Source organism: Ambystoma mexicanum, chromosome 12 (genome assembly GCF_040938575.1).
Source record: "Ambystoma mexicanum isolate Mex_15411 chromosome 12, UKY_AmexF1_1, whole genome shotgun sequence".
Lineage (NCBI taxonomy): Eukaryota > Metazoa > Chordata > Amphibia > Caudata > Ambystomatidae > Ambystoma > Ambystoma mexicanum.
This window is the reverse complement of record NC_090936.1, coordinates 260,177,262-260,199,142: the sequence shown is the minus strand read 5'-3', so window position 1 is coordinate 260,199,142 and position 21,881 is coordinate 260,177,262. Positions and strand designations below refer to the sequence as shown.

General features: G+C 41.0%; 1 protein-coding gene and 1 long non-coding RNA gene across 2 annotated transcripts in view; one reads left to right on the top strand and one right to left on the bottom strand.

Annotated features, from left to right (window-relative positions):
* Positions 1-21,881, bottom strand: part of PIK3C2G (phosphatidylinositol-4-phosphate 3-kinase catalytic subunit type 2 gamma) — a 3,221,975-nt gene that overhangs the window by 686,477 nt on the left and 2,513,617 nt on the right. The gene's annotated exons all lie outside the window — the stretch shown is intronic.
* Positions 1,719-2,467, top strand: LOC138512959 (uncharacterized). Its single transcript, XR_011281635.1, has 2 exons — positions 1,719-1,923; positions 2,006-2,467. It is a non-coding gene; the product is annotated as an uncharacterized lncRNA (long non-coding RNA).

Sequence of the window (21,881 nt, the reverse complement as noted above, 5' to 3'; positions counted from 1 at the left end):
TACGTTTACTATTATACACATTTGTAAAACATGTTCAACTAGCAGATTCACATAGGCAAAGGAAAGTGCATGTGCATACTATGCTCAGTTATCAGAAAACACTACTATTACAAAAGCAAAAAAATCAATGTCTACATTAACAAAAGTTAATGTATGCATACTATAAACACACATATTTACTAACGTATTTCTTTTACAATTGCAGTGAAGACCACTCTCCTGAAAAGCAGCAGTGTCTGAAGTACGAACAAGAACTTAGAAGAAACCTTCTCTTTCCATACAAAAAAATAAGTACAATACTAACATAATGTTCTAACTGTTACTCAAACACACTAACATTTTAGTATTGTAGAACAAACAAGTGTATTAACCCTCTACCATTAGATTTAGTATTAGTCCTTCCCCTCACCAGCTGCATACTTTATATTGTCATCTGAAGCCCAGAATAGTAACACACAAATACAAGAATAGCCTTCCCAACTTGATGTTGCTGCCCATTGTTATGCTCACCTTGTCTCTGCGGAGGCGTTGGGGCACGGTTACAGCCCTCCCTAAACTTGAATCACCCCTTCACGCCTCTCCCTCAGTAGAAAAGCTGTGAGCAGTGGTACGTGGTGATACTGCTCCTGCGTGGAGATAAGAGTGTGTGAGTGCGCCAATCTGTGATTGTTGTACCTCTCGAAGCCTTCACCCCAAAGTACGGTTTCTGTGAGCATACGCCGGCCCATAAAGCTCACCTGTGAATTATGGAAGATAAGCTCTCCGTCCAGCTACTTCTGGCAGGGGCGCGTCGATTGGGATCTAGTTCCCTCACTGATCCCTGATAAGGATTAGTCCAGGCAAGCTGCGACTATGCTTCTCCTTATGATTGGTAAGTCTTTCTTGAGCTCTTGTGGTGCTGTTCGTTCTGTTTAATGTCTTCATATGTTGCTCCTATTTATGCCCGCAATAATGTCTCTCTTCTGTTTTCTTCCCTTAGATGGAAATGTGGACTCAATGCAGCTGTGAGACGTGAGATGCGGCCGGATGGAAGATGGATGCAACCGCAATGTTCGACAGCAGGTAAGCCATGGTTTAAGGAAAGCGCGAACTATGGAGAAGCGTAACCTTAAACTGACTGTTTTTCGATGTCTATCCTTGTCTTCTGTTTTTCTTTGCAGGCGTTGCTGTCGACGATGGAGCGTGTCGTGCTGCGGTGCCAAGATGAAGAATTCGGCATTCCGGAAAGTGTAAAGATGCATACTTGGTTCGCTGAAGAGATGTACAGGTAAGAACAAATTCCCCCAGTTGGTAAGTATGTTGGCAGGAAGCAGGATGTCCAGGAAGTAGGATCTTCAAAGGTAAGTCTGACCTCAGGTGACAGTGAGTGTTACACTGCTTGCAAGCGCAGAATAACGCAAAGCGTCTGTCTTGACGATCGGTCCCCTTATATAGCTGAGATTGTGTGCACGCCCATTAGGGCCGGCTTACCAGCCACACCCTGCCACTCCTAGAGAGTGAGCATGTGTGAAGGCACTCCATTAGCAGCCACACCCAAGAATACACTTGGGGCAGCTTAATGGATGGAATGCTCAAGGTTACTGAATCCTGCTTAATGGATGGAATGTTCAAGGCTAATGCATCTGAAGTGCTATGTCCGTAATAAAAGCGTTTTGGTGTTAAATGGATGTTCTTGTTTACTTTTGTAGCCAGTCACTCCTTGCAGGTCCCTACACGCATGCGTAGCGTTTCGAATTTGCAATTAGTTTTAAACTAAGAGATTACCATCTGGTCTCTCTTTTTGCTGGACAATTTCATTATACAGCAACCGTCTTGCAGTGTTTTGCAGACGGCGTTGAAGGCTAAGGCTAAGTGGCGCTGCCTCTTCACTTTTCAAATACATGTATTGCTGGATCATCTTAAACTGCATGGGGCGCCCTTCAGGTTATGTTTTAGTCTTGAATTGTTTCGTGTGACTGGCCACACTACACTGCATAGATTGTTGCAGTAGTAAGGCTTTCATCAGAATGGTAACATCCACCTCCTGAGGAAGACGTTCAGTTAACCACTACTACACGTCGAAACCGGTCGAGAGAAAAATTCTACAGGGATGTGATCTTTGCATCTGTTTTTTCTATCCACCCTGACAATAGATTGTTTGTGAATTATTTCTATTGTTTGTAAACACCGCAATAATGTGTGTTATTATGGGGACTAGTTATGAATTCCTCTTCCCCATTGGTTTTTAGCATGTTTTTTGGTGTTTTGTAGTACTTTGGATGTGTGCCACGGTATGATGAGTTGTGTGTGTATGAATGAACTTGGTATGTTGAGTATGAGTGATGTAGTTTTAGCCGATTTTCGGCATATTGTTGCTGCTGTTTTGTTATGTTAAAATGATTAGTGTACAATAACTTTGTGTGATTTATTCACCAGTTTTCAATTTTTGTATCATCTTTAATAAATTTGGATACATTTTTTCTAAATATACTTTGCTCTGGACATATCTTTTCTGTTTCTTGATGTTATTATAATACTCTGGTCCGGAGGCTAGAGTTACCCTGCTCTTTTCAGTGTTTGCATTACTTTTGTTCATGAGCCTGGTGCCAAAGGCGGCAGGACAATGTCCACCCAGGCCTCCTGTGCATGCAACCTGTGCCTTCATGACCATGACACTCATTGCACAATCACACACCTCCACAAACATCCTTACCATCATACTCAGACACTCATGCACAAAGCATGTATACACTGATACACTGCACAACAGCCCAACCCACACTTTCTTTTTTTCTCCAAAAGAATGCCTCCCAAAAAGCAACTCTGCAGAAGTAGAGCAAATCAAAATAAAAGTGTTAAAATAAGCATTCATCTCTAGCAGATTTTGTACAAAAAGTTCTAACAAAACATCTAATACAGTCATTAAGCGAAACAAAACAAGCTTCCAGTACAGAAACTTTGCCTCCTCTATCAAAATGTAAAACGAAACAGAAAGTGATTAACAAGACTTCAGCTACCACTACTGCTAACACTGAACCTATAAATCTTGATGTACCTATAATCTTGAAGTAGTGGCAAGTAACCATATAAAAAAAAATATTTTACAAAAAATGTTCTGCCACAGAGTCCTTCAGAACCTTATAAAAACAGTAGAGAAATCATAAACAACCCTTAAAACCTACCATAGAAAATGTATCCTAGAAGCTCTCATAGACAGGGCAATCCTTCTTAAAAGGAAGTTATTTAAGTTTAAACAGAATGAAGCCACTAACAAAACTAACTATTAAACTAAAAAAAGACTTCTCAAAAAACGGAATATCAACAAAAATAGCTTCTTAAACATCTCTGGAGGTAAATGGAGTCACACCACGAACACAGAACAATATTCTAATGAAGAAGCATATAAACAAAAGCAAACAAACCCAATTGCCATACATAGCAGTGGGGGCGAGGGTATGAACAACTTAATGACACCATTATGGAACAAGAAACTCTGCTCACAAAAATATCCCCAGAAAACTCAATATCACCTCTCCATTCCACTGAACCAAAACATCCAGTCTACAAATGGTTGTGCACATCAATGTGTAACATTACCAAAAAATCTTTGAAATCTTTACGCCAGTTCCTCCATCAGTATGTAAAAAGCAAAGACAAATTCAAAAAGAAACTACTACAAAATATGGATGTCTGTCCAGTGCGCAAATACACAGGACTACAAGGACATTCATTAGCCTGCATTTCAGGACCTATTTGCAAAAGCACCTTCCATCATATCAAAATTATATCAACACATCATTCAACTATAAGAAATCTGGTCCATAAACTCTACTATGCTAAAAGTCCTGCTTTAGCACTAGCCAATTTAAATAACAATCTTCTACATGGTACAGGCCAACAACTACTCGTAGAAATAGAGCATATCTAGAGAAAATATTTTGCAAGTGAAAGCCACTTACAAAATGCAATAGATTTAGAACAGACTAGCAACAACTGTACAAATATCAACCTTCTATTACACACATACAAAAAATACTAAAGTTTAAAACTACATCCGCTGAAGTACCAAACCATGTGTGTGTGTTTTGCAGCAGGACTTTCTATAAAAGTAGCACAAAAGCTGTAGACATAACGTACAAAATAGAAGACAATGAAGATTCCAAATGGTTCCAATTAGCTCTCTACCTTATAGCAGAAAACAAATACGAAATTACTGATCCCTTAATACTTTGCAGTTACTGCACTGCAAAACCTGACAACAACCAAACTCCTTCACGTGCTATCACAAATAACTTGGAATTATTCCCACTAATAAAACCCCTGCAACAACTCAATTTATGCGAGAGAATCATAATTCAAACAGTGCACCCATTTTAAGCAATAATATGCCTTCAACCAAAAACAGCAAAATTACTGCCCTCTGAATTAGTGAAAGGCATTTGTGGCAAAGTAGTTTATTTATCAGTAGATCTTAAAGAAAATGTACACACTTTAGGAGTGCAAAGTCCAATAGATCAATCTTTAATTGTCTTAGTAAATGGGGTACCTACAAAAGACAAAGAAATTTGGCAACAACTCGTGGACTTACACAAAGTTAGACAAGCCCTGCAATATCTAAAAAACAACAATGAATAATACAAAGAAATTAATATTGAAGAAAACCTAAGAGAAACCATTGAAATAATTCAAGAGTCACCAGAAACTGGTCAATTCAACTTCCCTGCTACAGAATCCAATATTTTAGACCATTATACAATTCATCCTTTACACTCTAAAGACATCATAGATGATGCCCTGGAAATGTACCAAATGCGACAAGCCAAAGGATCTCCAATCAGCATATGGGGAAAAAGTATAGAAGCACAGGCCTTTCCTCTTCTCTTTCCTACTGGAAAAGGAGGAAGGTACGATGATAGACCCACACAGATAACAGCATCAGAATATCGCTCTTTACGAAGGTATTCTGACGACTCCAGATTCAGACAAAACATGGAATACATATTCCACCTTCTCTTTGAAAGTCAACTAGCATCTCTATGCTACAGAGTTGCACACACATTAAAATCAGGTACCCATTTTCAAAATATGTCAGCTACGCAATTATTACAAAAAGTGCAAGAAAAAGATGAGGTTTTACAGTCAAGTATTACAAATCTCTTAGCAAACATGCGTGGTACAAAATAATACAGGTTCCGACATCAAAGAGATGTACATTGTATGATAAGAAACCTTGGCCTACCCACTTGGTTTGTTACATTAAGCTGTGCAGAATATGCATGGGAAGATGTACACGATTTCCTACGCATAGCAAACAAAAACAAAAAAAAAAAGATATAAAAACACCAGGAGAACTCTGCTCTATAGAACCTGTAAATGTATGAAGTTATTTCCATCATCGCTTCATTGCTATGCTACACTTTATTTGTAATAAGACTGTTCCTACCCTCGGAGAAGTGCAACACTTCTTTTGGAGTAAAGAATACCAAGCCAGAGGAGCACCACACATCCACATGTTATTATTATGGATTAAAGATGCTCCTAAATTTGGTCCAGACATTGATGCCACTGTTTTGCAGTTCATCCAAAAATATGTCACTTGTGAAATCCCTTCACAAACAACACATAATGACCTTCATGCACACATTTTACAATTTCAAAGACACAAATGTGGGAAATACTTTTGTCACAAATATAAAAACAAAGGGAAATACTACACCAAATGCCACTTTGGTTACCCTAGACCAGTTTCAACAACAGGTCAAGTAAACAACTTGATGTCTTCAGTTAGACATAGTGTCAAAGGTAAATCACCTAAGAACACATATTACATAAAAAGAACAGAAGAATCAAAATACATCAATGATTACAATGCAATCATAGCCCTCCTATGGAATACAAACGTAGATGTGTAGTACATTGCACACAATTCCACTGCAGTTGCATGATATGTCACTGCCTATTCAACCAAAGCAGAGAAAACCCAGATTCAGAACCTCTGGGATGACATATCATCTGACAAAACACTATCACAGAAATTGCACATGCTCTCTCATAGAGAATGTGGCAGTTATGAAGCAGCAGACCGGTTAACCAGTACTACCTTGTATGGAAAATCTGACAATATAGTATGGCTAAGTCTTGGTCCTCCTAAATCTAGAAAAAGAGTTCTCAAATCATATGAGGACATAGAAACAATAGCCAAAAATGATCCCAACAGCCAATACATTTTAAAAAACAATTTACTAGACACATACTACCCAAACAGGAGTACCACTTTGGAAACCATGTGTCTCTACCACGTAGCCCAAAACTTCACATACAAAAATAATATTAAATCGATGAAAAGAAGGGTAGATACAGAGTAGCAAATTGTGAAGGCAGCTTAGTGAAACTTACCAAATGCAGCTTAATTAATCATATCAAATTGTCATTAAAAACTCCTCAACATAAACAACGGTATTACATGTCCATGCTACAACTTTTTAAACCATGGAGAAAAGAAGAAGAGTTACTGGATACATATGACTCCTATGAAGAAGCTTTCAAAGCAAATGAAAGCACTATAACAGACGTAAACTTTACACAGTACCAGACAATGTTGCACAATGAACAGCAACATGAAGAAGAACTCCAGGCCCAACTAGAAGTAGTAGTAGTCAACCTTCTGTAACAGGATGCCAAGAACCACTTGGACAGCCACTAATGGCAAAGGAGGCAGAATTAGCCATGACAGAAGTAGAAAACACCATGTGTCAGTATGAACAAGCTACAGAAAACCTCGCTGTACTGAAAACAAAACTGAACAATGAGCAGCGTAGCATTTTCCAAGAAGTAACAAAACAAATTAAATATGGTGTGCAACATGAAAATAAAAACTGTAGCTGCCAAGACTACAAACCTATACTGCTATACATCAGTGGTCAAGCTGGTTCAGGCAAAACATTCTTATCAAAATCATCGGTGAGTTCCTACAACAATTGACAAACAACAAACTGTCAGCTGTTCCCGCATACGCCAACACATTTATGCACAAATTTGAGTCAGACCATATACTAAGTCAGAAAAGATGGAAGGCACATTTGGCTATTTGGGTTCATTTCATAGACGACATATTTGGAATTTGGACAGGTACTGAGACAGATCTATTGGAATTTTTCACATACCTCAACACAATTAGTGAAAAAATTCAGTTCACATATGAGTTCTCTAAAAAAAGCATTCATTTCCTTGACGTGAATGTGGAGTCCATGGAACATGAATACAAAACTAATATATACACAAAGACAACGGATCGCAATAATCTGCTACATAGACTGAGTTTCCACGAACCTAACTTGATCAGGAACTTACCGTACAGTCAGATGCTTAGAGTGAAGCGCATTATCAGTGATCCGAGAGACTATGATAAAGAACTTCACGAAATGGGCGAAAAGTTCTTGAAACGTGGATACAAGGAGGAGGAAATTAGAAAAGGCAAACACAAGGTAGAGCAAACAAACAGGAATGAATTACTTACAGCTGCAAGGAAAGGGAAAACACAACCATCATTGGTATTCGTCACACGATTTTCAACACAAAGTGGCCGCATCAAATCAATTGTCAAAAAACATTGGAAAGTATTATCTTGCGATCAGAAGACCGAGGATCTTTTCAAAGAACCACCTATATTTGCTAACCAACGAAGCAGGAACTTTCGTGACAGTTTGGTACAGACAAGACAACGCAAGAAACGACCTGAGACGAAACGTGTTGGAACGTTTCCGTGTCTACAATGTAGTAACTGTAGCTATGTGCAAAAAGGATCAACTATCAACCATCCACATACAGGAAGAAAAATCATGCTGAAATCATTTGCAACTTGTGACACCACTAACATTATTTACGGTATTAAGTGTCCCTGTGGACAGTTTTATGTGGGACAGTCTCAAAGAAAAGCGAAACTTCGATGGAACGAGCATCGCTCGTGTATACGGAACAAGAATCTAAACTCTGCGGTCGCAAGACACTGGATCAAAGAGAGACATAACTTGACACAGATTCGATTCATGGTGCTGGAGGTTGTCTGGAGTAATGATCCTCATGAAAACATACTAAACAAATTAGACAGAAGGGAATGTTATTGGATTGAAACGCTGGGGTGTCTCACCCCGAGAGGAATGAATGAAGCGATAAACTGGGCATGTTTCTTATAAACATGCTAGTGTTTATGTAAAAGGATGGGGAGGGGAACACCAACATGGACATATCTATTGTGGCTAAATAACAGTTGTGGATACATAAAAAGAAAAGCGGCGCAAGGATGAGACCTAGGCAGTTTAGGTCCGACAACCAGATCCAGACGGATGGTTGCTACACACAATGCAATATACATGCCTGATAGAACATGCACAAGCTATCATCATTATTGTAAACTACACGTACAGAGTAACGTACATAACATTTTTGGGCGCAAGCATTACGGATAGTGCAGAATATCAGTCATCATTTAACTTCACCTGTTTACGTGATTTTGTATGTACGAATTAATATTCAGTTCATGCTTAGTGTAACACACTCTTAACGAACATGTAGACAGAAGTTAGAATATAACTTAGCACGTCTGAGGCTTACGTAATGACATTGGTTAATAAGTAATCGTATGGGAAACATAAGCATATATGCAGCGGTATAATTGAATGTAATTACCCCCAACATCCCGTCTCCCCGTCTCCATGGGGACACGGGACCCAAGGCGTCGCCACGCAGGCCATCAGCCAGGCGTGAGCGTTCGCTCAATGGGGCGGTTACATTGATTTTTGTTTAATAGCATCACCGAGTCATTATAAGTCTCCATTGAAACCTGCACGCAGCAATCGTTATTTGAAATACCTGACAGCAGTGCAGTATGCGCCGGCACTTTTTCTGTATATTTATCTTCCAACTTCCTGGTTTCCATGGAAACACGGGACGCGTGAAGACGTAGTACTGAATAGTGGTCAGGTGACCACGCACAACGTACGTGGTTACCTCAGCAACCACCTAGAAGCCATTTTTCACCTTTTTTGCTTGGAACGCGGCTCCCCGTGGACCAGTGTATATGCAACACAGGCAGAGCGCGAGTGAGGCGTTAGACAGAAGCTCATCCAGACTTTTAAACAACACTATGGGTGATTCTGTGCCCCATATTTAAGAAGAAGTATAACGTTTGTATACATATAGAACAATGATTACAGTATACATCATTGTTAGTATTACTTTTCTTTAAATTTAGAATACAGACGGCTGGAGTGCTGTACGTAAGAAGTTGTTCTTTAAAGAAGGGTGCTAGACACCACAGGAAAATGATTAAGGTAATTTTGAAAACATGATAGTCATGTATGGGATTTATTTTGGATTTAGAAATGAATGTGCGCAAACATGTACCTACTTTTACCTAACAAGGGCTCTATGTTGTTGTTGTTTTCTTTCCCCCCCCACCATCTAATCTTCCATCTTTAACAAATTACCTTTACTGGGTATGTATGTTTTTCAATTATTCATTTTATGCATTTGTTGATTTGTGTACTCAACTGTGGTGAACTATGTTAATATTGGTTATTTACTCTCAAACTAGTGATTGGAATTATAATCTTGTTTTGATTTGGAATTTTCACATGATGTGGATTGAAACATTTTCATTTATTCTTGTATTATAATTATGTAAGAATTTACAATAAGTGGTATGGTTAACGCCCTGAAGAAGGAGATACGCTCCGAAATGCATTGGCATTAAAACAACCGTACACAAAATGAAACAAGTCTGCTTCTTATTTAGCAAAACACCCAGCTGTTGATGCTCCTCAGATTCAGGATTTGACTCTTGAAATTTTTCTAAAGTGGCTCTAAATATGATTTTAGATATCCATGAGCGATGAACTCTAAGCTTATTAAACATTAAAACAAACATAATCTGAACAGTGAGTTCCAGAAGAGCTCCAACGGAGAGCGCCGGACTTAGCTGGATGCGTTCATCCAACTTTTTCTCATAAGCTGTTTTAACTGGACGACAGGTTTAGCTGCTTACAACATAAGCAGTGTCACTTTACACCAATTACTCCTTCTCCCAGTAGAATGCCAAAACAAATTAGACTATTATAAACTTTCTACAGAAGCTGCAATGGAACTACGCTGAGTTTTGAAACAAATGAAAATGCTACTAATAGATGAGGTGATCATGGTCTCCAACCTAATGTTGGCTTTGATTCACTTTAGATTACAAGAGGCACTCAAAACAGACTACGAAGAGCTCTTTGGAGGAAAACACATATTGTTTTCGTAGAGCTTCTTCAATTGACACCAGTGAAAGGTGAACCTATTTTTAAAACGTTAGAGCACAAACTGTGCCATAAAACTCTTGGCAGCATAGGAAATGTCAACCTTTGGCAACATATCCAATACAGAGAATTAACTGAAAACATGCGCCAGTCTGCAGACCTCAAATACGCCAACATTTTAAAAAGTATTAGAGTTGGTGTACTATCTCAAGAAGCACAATCGATATTAAAAATCAGGCACATCCATGCACTCTATGGCCATAACTCATGTTCTACTGATGTCATGGAACAATTAGCACACAACAATATCAATTGTATGTCCTTGATGCCAACTCTTGTAAGCTGTTCAAAATTCAATTAACAATGTTAAAAAAAGAAATGCAACCAATAATTGAAAATTGATCCACAGATTAACTGGACGTACATGGTATGACACTACCCATGTGTCAACAAGCCACAACAAGACTAAATACCCTAGAAATCACCAACATAGCTGGTCTGGAGAAAATATTAAAATGATCTTTAAACTGTAGAGTAATGCTTAAATGTAACATTGACATGGAGCAAAGACTAGTTAATGGAGCACTTGGTACAGTTTTTGGCTTTCAAACATACCGACGTGACAACATTCAGTTTGTCAATATTCTCTTTGACAAACTATCAGAAGTTAAAAAGATAGGACGCTCAACAGCCCGCTTCCTTCTTTTGAAAGACATGTATGTACGCAGATAACAATTTTCAATAACTCTAGCATACGCAGTTACCATTCACAAATCACAAGGTCTTAAACTAGATAAAGCATTGATAGATATTGGTAGCACAGTCTTTAAAGGAGGCATGAGCTCTATTACGCTTAGGTACACTTGACTGACTATTTCTAATCCACTTTGATGCAAGTAAAGTAAATGCTGATATTCCTTGCATTCTAGAATACAATAGACTGTGTTCACTCTACACCCCCATCTAAAAACCTATCCTGTTCCGTGAAAAGCAAAACATTGTAAAAGAAAACTACTTCAGACTGAAACGATACAAGATCTCACTGCAATTCCTCCAAAGAAAGTAAAAGAAGCTAATACTTCATCAAGTACCACAACCAAAGAAGAACCTACTGCTCAAAGTAACAACTACTTCTTCAAAGAAGCAACACACACTCCGAACAAATAACTTCGACTGTCAGGTCCATTCAAATTTTCAAACAAAACTGGTTTAAATTGCTACGCAAATGTAGCAATAAATATTATATTCCAATTGCCACCAATTATTGACAACATTTACTTACAGAGTACAGACCAATTGTGTTTGCAAATGTTCGTCCTTCATAGAAATGCAACCAACAATCCTGACAACACTTACAGTGTTTCTGGAATAAGGCAAGAGTTAGACTACTGTGCTGGAATGGTGAAATTTACTATAAACTCAAAAGAAGATCCACAAGAATTTCTAATCTACTTACTACAAGTAGTGGAAAACAAAAACATACCTATAAATGAAATCTTCCAGATTTCATACATGTGGAAACATACATGCAGGCATGTAGTACAAGAAGAAGTTGCTAATGAACGCTTCATGTATGTATCCATACTTAACTGTGAATCCATTCCATTTCAGCAAGTTGTACAAAATGCAAACCATGGCAGATTATGTACTACCTGCAATTCAGATAATTGCTCCACCTTACAAATACAGACACATAGTAAATATGTAATACTAATGCTTTTATGTTAAAATGCAGATGGTACTAAAAACAACTGCAAGCTGACTGGATTCACACATGGTCAACTATCACCCGGTAAGAAAACCTTCACAACAATAGGCATAATCTACCACACAGGAGCCACAACCAATGCAGGCCACTACACTGTATACATAAAAAAGAAATGTGGATGGTTTGAACGTAATGATACTACCATTACTCTAAAACAGAGATTACCAGCAAATCTTGTAAACGCTTATGTAATATTCTTAAAACCCAAATTTAATAGCTAATCTCTGCATAAACAGTACCAAAAATTCAATTTCAAACATGAACAGTTAGAATATGCCAACAGGTATCTAACTGCCCCAAGATTCTGCCACAAGCAAACAGATAAATAAATACCACTAACATGTAACAAGAAATAAACAGTTAAAATACACCAACATGTAGCTAACTGCCCCACGATTCTGCAACAAGCAAACAGATAAATAAATACCACTAAAATGTAACAAGAAATATACAGTTAGAATACGCCAAAAGGTAGCTAACTGCCCCAAAAAATCTGCAACAACCCAACAGATAGATGAATAGCATAAAAGTAGAAATAAACAGTTAGAATATGCCAACTGGTATCTAACCGCCCCAAAAATCTGCAACAAGCCAACCGATAGAAGATTAGCAAGAAACAAGAAATAAACACTAAAAAAATGAAAGAAATATATTGTACCACAATATAGAAGTTTTTTTTTTAAATCCAGCATGGATTTGTTTTGCCACGGACCCAATGATTTAAAAAACAAACACAGAAACTGAGCAAATTGCGCAGTACACTGGTTTGAACTATAGTACTTCTAAAGTACTAAATATGAGGGTCGAAAAAATACATAAATGTCTATTATGCAATGCAATAACTCATTATGAACTGCCTACACTAACATATGATCTTTTCTCTTATCACAGAGATCGAAAAAGAATGTCTACTCTAATTACCCATGTAATGAAAAAACTGCATACAATCACAAAAAAGTCAACCAGTAAGTATATAATAAAACAATGTGGCGCACCTCACGCCTCACCCCAGCCAATCAGCGAACACCTCCCTTGTCTGTGGACATGACGCAAGCCGATTAACTAATCGGTGTCCTGTCCGTGGAGCGAACAGGGAAATGTGTCTGCGGAGCAGACATAGATATCATTAATTATTTTAGATCTACTTTTTGGTCGTTTTAACTAAAAACTTCTGGACGGATTTCCACCAAATTTACAAAAGCATGCTTTCGGCACCAAACCGCTGCTCCTGCCGTGAATTTGGTGAAACTCTTACCACAGAATGCTGTATAAATGATGACTGCTGATGTGTGTTTGAATGTGAGAGTGAATGAAGTATGAATGCTGTATGAATGCTTGTACGTATTTGTGTTGTGAGGGGTCAGAAATGTGATGCGCCCCACGTTTTGAAGTTCTCTCAACAAATGCCATTTAATTTTATTATAAGGTTGGATGAACACCTCACTATCCCTACCCTAATGAGGATTTACCTGCCTAAAATAAACTAAAGGAAACACTAACAAAGGATATCTGTCGTTCACACTTATACATATAATAAATAAGTTCAAAACAATAATGATTGAGCTCACATTGTAACCAAAGTCTCTCTTCATAAACTGGGCGGACTCCCCTTCCCCAGGTTTAAACGTGATTCTGCTTCACATTTCAAGAAAAGAACACAAGGAAATCCTGATTTATAACCAAGTTTCAATACAGTTTGATGCAACTTCAACTTATCCACAGAAAGTTCCAACACAAAGGCTATAAGAATCCTTGTCTTCTTTGAACAGGTTCTCAGTTCCTCAATAGCAACAATGTTTGTCTTGGTCAGGATGATTGGCCACTCTGATAACTCAAAGGATGATAAATTCTCTACAACAGCCATGCACGGCTCTTCCTCTAGTACCACTAACAAAATAAAATGTCTCTGTTAGGGCTCCCTTGTAGCACTCCATCAACTTCGACCTGGCCTGATTCCATGTCAGGCCTACAATCTCCAAAAGTTTGCCATCCGGGTATACTCCCCTGCCCGATCAGCGGTTCACAATAACAAGTGCTTTTGTGGTCAATGTCAACTGATAAGAGGTTAAAACAGCTTCACAGCATTCAACAAATTGCAGCTTCAAAACCTTCAACAATTTTTCAGGGAAAAGAAGATTCACATTGGTGCTCTTTATAATACTCTTTTCCAAATGATGCTCCTCTTCTTCTGGATATCATTTCCCAGATGGGCAGCCTCTTGTTTCCCCTCTATACAAACAACCAAACACTGACAGGGATAGAGTCTCTTCCTTCCTCTCCCCTGGTTTTGGTAATGTGTTTTTATTCCAGCTTGCACTATAGTATGTATACAATATGGACAACACATTTTCATAGACCTTACATTAGCCGCCTTCTGCTGGTGGCAATATTGACCAGATTGTGTTTGCCCTGTTGTTTGTCTCTCTTGGCTTGGGTAATGCTTATTAACATTAACTCTTAACAAAGTTGCCCCCTCAGGTTGCTGGGTTTTCCAAAGACTCACATGTTTAAGGTTACAGTCATTTGGCTTTGATACAATAGGTCTTTGCTGCTTTTCCCTAGTTTGGTATTGTAAGAAACATGAGGGTGTCTCACCAGCTAGTCCCTGGGGATAAGTCATCCAGGCTGCCTGGACACGGCCATCGCTTTTGGATCCAGTTCCTGGGGGTGGACCATTGTGGGAGGATCACTTGGATGAGGCGTTTTCGGGGAGTGGAAGTTGGGCACCGGATGGTGAGACATGGTATCCCCTTCCCTGTAACAACTTTTCCCCATCCTACCATGTAGGAGACCTAGGAACTTTCCTGACACAAACTTTGTGAGGGACAACGGACTAACACCAGAGTTGTATACTTGACATGTCCCAATACAATGGTCATGCAAGGTCAGGTAATCACCGATCAGGCACACACACCCGACTTGCATCACACTTCCCCAAATGGATAAAAAGCAGGAGCACGAAAGTACACTCTGAGCGATTGAAAACACACGAGGAAACAGCAGTTCCAAGATGGCAGTTTAATACAAGTAGAAAGACAGCAAGACCAGAGAGGGTTGCAAGGAGGGAAGTACCCTTGACCTTTAATAGCTGTTATTTTCACAAACCTTGGAGAGTGAGAATCCTAAGATCGAGAACTAAAGCTGAACAAGCCTACACTGTGTATTGAAGGTATACGGAGCTCGCCTGCATCGATAACCAAGGTGGGGAGGAACGATTGCCACTGTGGTACTGTCCTTGGCTCCTACAACAAAGCAGTGCCAGCAAAAACACTGAGTCAGAGAGACTGAAAGCAAACCATCTTGTGTTTGAACCAAGGTAGCAAGCAGCAACATTATATGAAGAAATCTAAAGAGGGCAGTGTGTGAAACACATGTGATGAGCGACCCGAATATAAATGTAAACCAAAAGAATTAATTAACTTAGGGTAGGCCAAGAAAGATAACATATATACGTGGTCCGGTGCCACGTGGGTACTTATTCAAGACCTCTGTTAGGTATCCAACTGAATGGCGGCTGTATTATAAAGAGGAAGTTTCTATCGAAGTGATCCTGTAATGGGTCAAACTAAACCCTGTACATATTTGAAGGTCTTCGATAAATCAAGGTGAACTACAGTTGGTCCAAGCCCAGCTGAGGGAGATTAATTGCAAAAGGGGATGGACCTGATCCCGGATGAGGGGGATCCACAGTAATGATCATAAAAATAACAGGGATCTGAGCTCAGCTGAGTGGGGTCCACAGTGAAGCACCAGAGTAGAATATTTGTAAGAATAACAGAACTGTATATCTTATTTTTTGTACATTAGGCCCTCTGAATCAAGAGACTTTGATGAGAAAAGAGACTTGGGCACTGAAGACCCTGTTGCTGGAAATAGAACTGTATCCTCATGCCAAAGCCAGAGAATTTGCTTTGCTTGAGTGAACCACCTTGCCCTGTGCTGAAAACGTGGGAAAGGGAGGCCAACGGCCCAAACATCCTTACATAACATTTTGTGAAAACTCCTTTCTTTTTCAGGAACATTACCCCAAACTATTTGTAAATTAGCTGTAAGGATTGGCAATAGTTTTTTTTAGTATAGGCCCTTTTATTTTGATAAGACTCCACTAGCACTCCATGATTATTATTTGATGGTCGTAGCTTGCTCCCATCTGTAGATTTTAGGTTTAGATAGATGTTTATCACACCCTTGTGAAAGTTCAATAAACACCCTTGAACTGTGGTCACACATGTCTGTCTTACTGTTGATACCATGCCTTCCTTACAGTATTTCGAATTAACTTGGGAATCACTTTAACTCACACACGCGTGCTGCTTCTACTGTTTTGCAATAGTTCAGTAATCCAAACCGTTATATGCACCACTTTTGCTTCTATGCAAGCGTTGCTCACTTGCTGAACACCTGCTTTCAACACTCAAGCGGGGACAGAGCGCTCCGGGACCACTGACAGTTTGTGAACTTACTGCGTAAAACATGTGCCTCTGTTCTCCTCACCCCTCACAGGACATCTGCTGCTGTGGCTCCTTGCAAACCAGCAAAAGGCTTCATTTAGTCTGCCTTCGCTCACACCATTTCCAATTAGTGCTCCTCTTGCTCCTGCGGCACTCTGGTGCACGCCAGCCACTGGAGACAGCCTCCTGCATGCTTCCCGCTGTGCAGCATCTGCAGAACAAGTCACAGGGGGGAAGCTTTCCTCCTGCATGCTTCCCGCTGCGCAACCTCTGCACTTCAGATTTCTGGGGCACAGACTCTCTAACAACCGGCAGCTGATATCTGCCAAGCAGTAGTCCTGGCATCTTCTCTCTCCTCCAGCTTCTGCCTGGGTGGCCAGCATGAACCATGCTGCTTTTGCTTCTGGCTTCCTGTGCTCTTCAACAACAATGCCAACTGTATGGCCTGCACCGGAGGAGGCCTTTTAAGCCCCGTTGTCTCCCTCAGGTGTGGGTCATCTGCATAAATGAACTGACCACTCCTAAAACATTGTACTACTTCTGCCCTCTGCTTCATCCCAGTACTTTGGAAATTATGGGGCTTGAAGTCCCTAATGGAAAAATGTGGCTTGCTTATGTCTGTTTTATTGTTAATTCCCAGTTTGTTCCTTATAACATTATTTAAAAGAACACCATGAGGATTAGTCATTAGCCTTGATTAAGAAGGGAAAGGCAATGTTTTTACACCAGTGTTATTCACAAATTTCCTTTCACTACCCCTTTGGGTGTTCAGGAAGGTTTCAGCTTTACAGGTCACCCACATTGAGAAGGGTTTTGATTTCTCCCAAGACCAAGGAGTATATGATTGGTTTCACCCCTATTTATATGTGCATCTTGTGGAACAGCAAGAGGGTTATTACAACAAGCCATTACATACGTTAGCATTGCAGAGCATCCTGCCTAGAGGACGACCAATACTGTGTCTTATCCCACAGTTTCCTCTTACTCCCTTGGGCCTTTTCTCCTCCCAGGTGATCCTCCCGCAGAACACCACCCCCAAGGTCAGCATCAGAAAGCGTCTTTCTGCCCTTGGCCACCTGAGAGGAGACTTTAGGCAGGGAATTAGTGAGGAATCCGTAGGATTCATCACAGTGTGCATGTGTGTATGAAGAAGTAATGCTGTACGAATGATTGTTGATGAATGTGTGTGTGCCTTCTTGTTAGGGAGATGAGGAGGAGCATAGAACGGAAGCCAGGAAGACTTTTTTTTAAAAGAAATTTGTTGAAGAGGTGACCACTGGTTCAAACTGAACACACCAAACTGGTTTGTCTAGTTTGGACAAATATTCACTGTGGCATGACATTTTGTTACTGGGCAATGTTCGCAAAGATTTCCATTAATCGTTTTTTTCCCCTACAGTTGTGTATCCCCCAACTTTTTGCTGTTGTCTGACCATCCTAACCTGACTTTTACCAGTGGAGCCCAGCCTTTTGCTGTACTCCGCTGAGCTTTTGCTCATTTTGTTATGGGGAAACTGACACGCCATTAAGACAGTCAGTACTGGGAGACTTTGTGCACTGATAAAATGTTACTAAAGAATAGCAACAAAGTGAAAGACTGAGGGAAACAAAGTACCTTACAGTACAGTGCACTGTGGTCCCTTTTTCATTTTTAAGGCCCAAGACACCCTTGAAGGATTTTTGGTGAATGTACAAGTGTGGCTTGGACAGAGCTGGTGGAAGCTTTTAATTTGTATGTGTTTTCAACTCTTTTCAATGGTCCAAACCGAATTTACCACGTTTGGCCCCAGACAGTGGGCAGTGCCTAAAATGCCCATGCCACAAGGTCTTTTGTTCTGTTGTTTGGTCATCTAGTCCCTTTGCCTTCCCCAGGTCGAGTAGACCCTGGAAATTCCTTGTTTGGCCATGCAGACCCCCGCGCAAACTGAAGCTTTCACGGGCTTCTACATGCCTTGTGTGTGTGTGCCTCCAGGATGTGGGCTGGACTCTCTCATTCCAATACACATCCTGGGTGCCAAGATGTCTGGGACCACTGTGGTCTGTAATTGGTCCATGTCTGGGATGGCTGTATGTGAGCAGATCTCATATTGGTTTCTCTTCATTTTGTCGAAAAGTAGATTTTGGATAAGAGAAGGCATCTTGCACCCATTCCAGGTCGATCTTCTGAGTTCACACTGAACTTCGTAAAGGAGCCAAGTATCCTGAATCAGTAAAGCAGATCTGTGGAACCACTGGTGACCCACTGGACGGTTTGGCACCCTGAGTCTGCTGTTGTCCTGTCAGGATCCCTGTTTCTCATCAAACCTATAAGGCCTGCAGGGGTGCTTCGACCCATTGGAATAGTGGGACTAACTATTCTCGGCACCTCCAACTTAACCCGGAAGTGTTCCTGGTCAGCCCAGTGAACTGAACAGCTCATACGGGACCTTTGCTCTGGAACTGGTGCTGTCTCCAGTTTTTACTTGTGCCTTTGAAGACTGTAAGCTCTGGGTATAAGGCACTCTCCTACCGAGTTTAGTACACTTAGCAGGTCTGGAATTAGGAGAGCACACCTGAACCAGAGCATATGCGGTCACTGTTTCGCCCAGCTGTGGTGACAAACTTCGTTGGTGCCTTGCTGCTGGGCCCCCTTGTGTCCCAAGACTTGCTGCAGCAGAACTGGCCAAACCCTTCATCAGGAGCAGAGAAATCGCCACTGTCCCACCACAGAATCATTCCTAGAACGCAGCCACTGAAAGCCACAGAGCCACGCATCTGCATGTTAGGATCTCGGGTTCATATGCCCGCTCTCAGCCTCTTCGCCCTTCCCCTCGGAGGCCTCTGTCATTACAAAATCAAAATGTGGCAGCCCCTTTCTTGCAGCGCTGGTGGTTACCTTGGCAACGGACCTTCGCCACCTTACACTTTGTTAAAGGCTGTGCAGAGCGCTCACATGATCAAGTCAGCTGATGTACGTGGCAAGCAATGCCTCAGGCGGATGCATAAATAGCGTTGTTGCCTATGCTAGGTGCTTCTGCTTGACTCCGTTCTTTTTAGTAGCGCTACTTTGTATCCCATACTTATCTGATCTTCCTCCTGATGAACCCAGCCTGTTACACCGTTCTGTCTTTTGTCTGCTGATTTATACCTTGGATTACAAACATTTTGCCGAAACTTGCATTCTGTCGGACTGTCTCTTGCCTGCAGTTTTTGTTCATCGGATTAAAAGCACGTTGCCGGACCTGGCCATATATTGGACAGCTTCTTGCCTCACGTCGGAGTTTGCGGCTTCACTTCCCAGAGCCTCCGCTGCCGAACGGCTGTGTGGGACTCGTAGCGCTGCATGTTACTCCAGCGCTGCAGACCGTTTCAGATCCCTCAGCGTTCACTCAGGTACTTTCTTTCGCATTGTGTGACTTACCCGTAATCCGTATCACAGATGTTCGTATGCTTGAACTTGGTTCCCATTGGTTCCTCTCAGGTTCCAATAAACTGAATCAGGGATTTTGTTGTCAGTGCACTTTGGGACGCCCTGCAGTTTAAGTAGTGCACCAACCAGGCTCTAGAACGACCCTCGTTCTGACCGGGCTGGTTCTCTCTACTAACTTTCCTGTTTGTTATTTTATCCTTTCGTTTTTTTCAAATCCGGACTCCTGCTTCTTCATGGGCTCCCTGTTATTCCCCTGTTCTCATCCTGTGCTGACTAGTAAGGAAGGTTCTTGTTACCATATTTCAGTACTATAAGAAAGGGCCTCCATACCAAGGGTGTTGATTATTCGTGTCCCACCTTATATACTCAAGAACAGCTCACTGGTTCCTTATTCTTACCGCACTAAGCTCCACAAAAAAGATTAATAGTCATACCAAGAGTTGTATTATCTGCTTTACAGCTGGCTGTCAGTAACCTTGTTCTTTCTTTCCTTACAGCTTGGGTCCTTAGCGGTGTTTGCTACCCGCTCTTTCGCTTCATCAACTCCTCGGTCTGGTCTTCAATTGACTACAGAAGAGGTGTGTATAGAGAGGAAGAGCTACCTCAGGGGAGGAGGCCTGGGTTAAGGAATACCCCAGGATCTTCTATCAAGCTGAACGGGTCAGGAAGACAGCTCAGCTCTTATTGGGCTCTACACCTATTCTAGTCGGTGAGTGACACTGCAGGACTTGAACCTGCAACCGAAGTGGACTCAACTGTCGAAGTTTGGTCCAGAGTGCACCGAGGGTCGGTGAGTACTTGCAATCCTTACCGGTTGCCATCCATTTTTATGCACAAGTGTCCCCTGAGGGCCACTATTCTTTATCAAGGTAGCCTGTGCTACCAAGATATTCCCATCTCTTGGATCCTGTTCTGCCCACTTGGGAAGACCCTCCTTGAATAGTGTGAACTTATTCGTCACTGTCTCACTCACCTTCCTGAGTTGCTAAAGCCCCTTGAAGAGACCCCGTTTTGACTTAACCACACAATTGTGTGCGCCAGCACCGAAAGTACTTTTGAGCTTAAGGCTCCACTCATATTAGGGGCTGGACTGCCTCTTAGTTAGGGTTTAAATTGTGAAGGACTGCCTAAACGATATTCGCACTTTGTGACCCCTTTCTTTACAGGTTGTGGATCAATACTGTGTTCTATTCCTTTTGGCCATTGGTTACTGTATATATGTTTGCTAAATTAGTGTTGTGTTGGTTTTGTTATTACTGCTGACTATTTACTTTGTGTTTTATTTAAAAGGCCTTTAATACATGTATATACATGTTTACACCTGACAGAGTAATTTGTATTGTCTGCTGTGTGTGCTCATTGTGGCCTTTTGATCACCCTCACCCCTCCTGAGACCTAGCCTTGACTGCCACCAATGCTAACCTGATTGGTCTGCCTTGTCCAGAAGGCTACTCTGTTCCAAGAAATTGGGCTGGCCTTCTGAACCTCTGCCCACCAAGTCAGAGTTCACAAATCCATCTTAACAAATTGGCGGCGGGTACTCAGATTACACTTACCCAGGACACATAGTGACCTTAATAGGAACGTAACAGTAAAGGCTAACAAGCTATCTTAAAACATGGAAGCAATGACCAACATAATCTTGAATGCTTCCAAGTCAGAAACACTGAGAATGATGTGTACCGAGAGAGGCTTTTCTGCTCAAGAAGAGTGAAATGATCCAAAGGATCATGGATCGGCAAGAGGTGCAACTTGATGCTAATACCTCAGAGAGTGCAGAAGGTGGTGGGGCTGTTCCCACTGACAGCTCTAGCAGATCTGTCGCTGCACTCATCCATGGTGGCCATGAAGAAAGGGATGATGTAGAGTCCCAAGTTTTATCTGTCAGCTCTGATCCAGAAACCGTGCTAGAATTAAAGAAGCAAGAACTGCTGTTTAATCAGAAGGAGCTTGAGTTCAACATGGCAAAGCTGAGAGTTGAG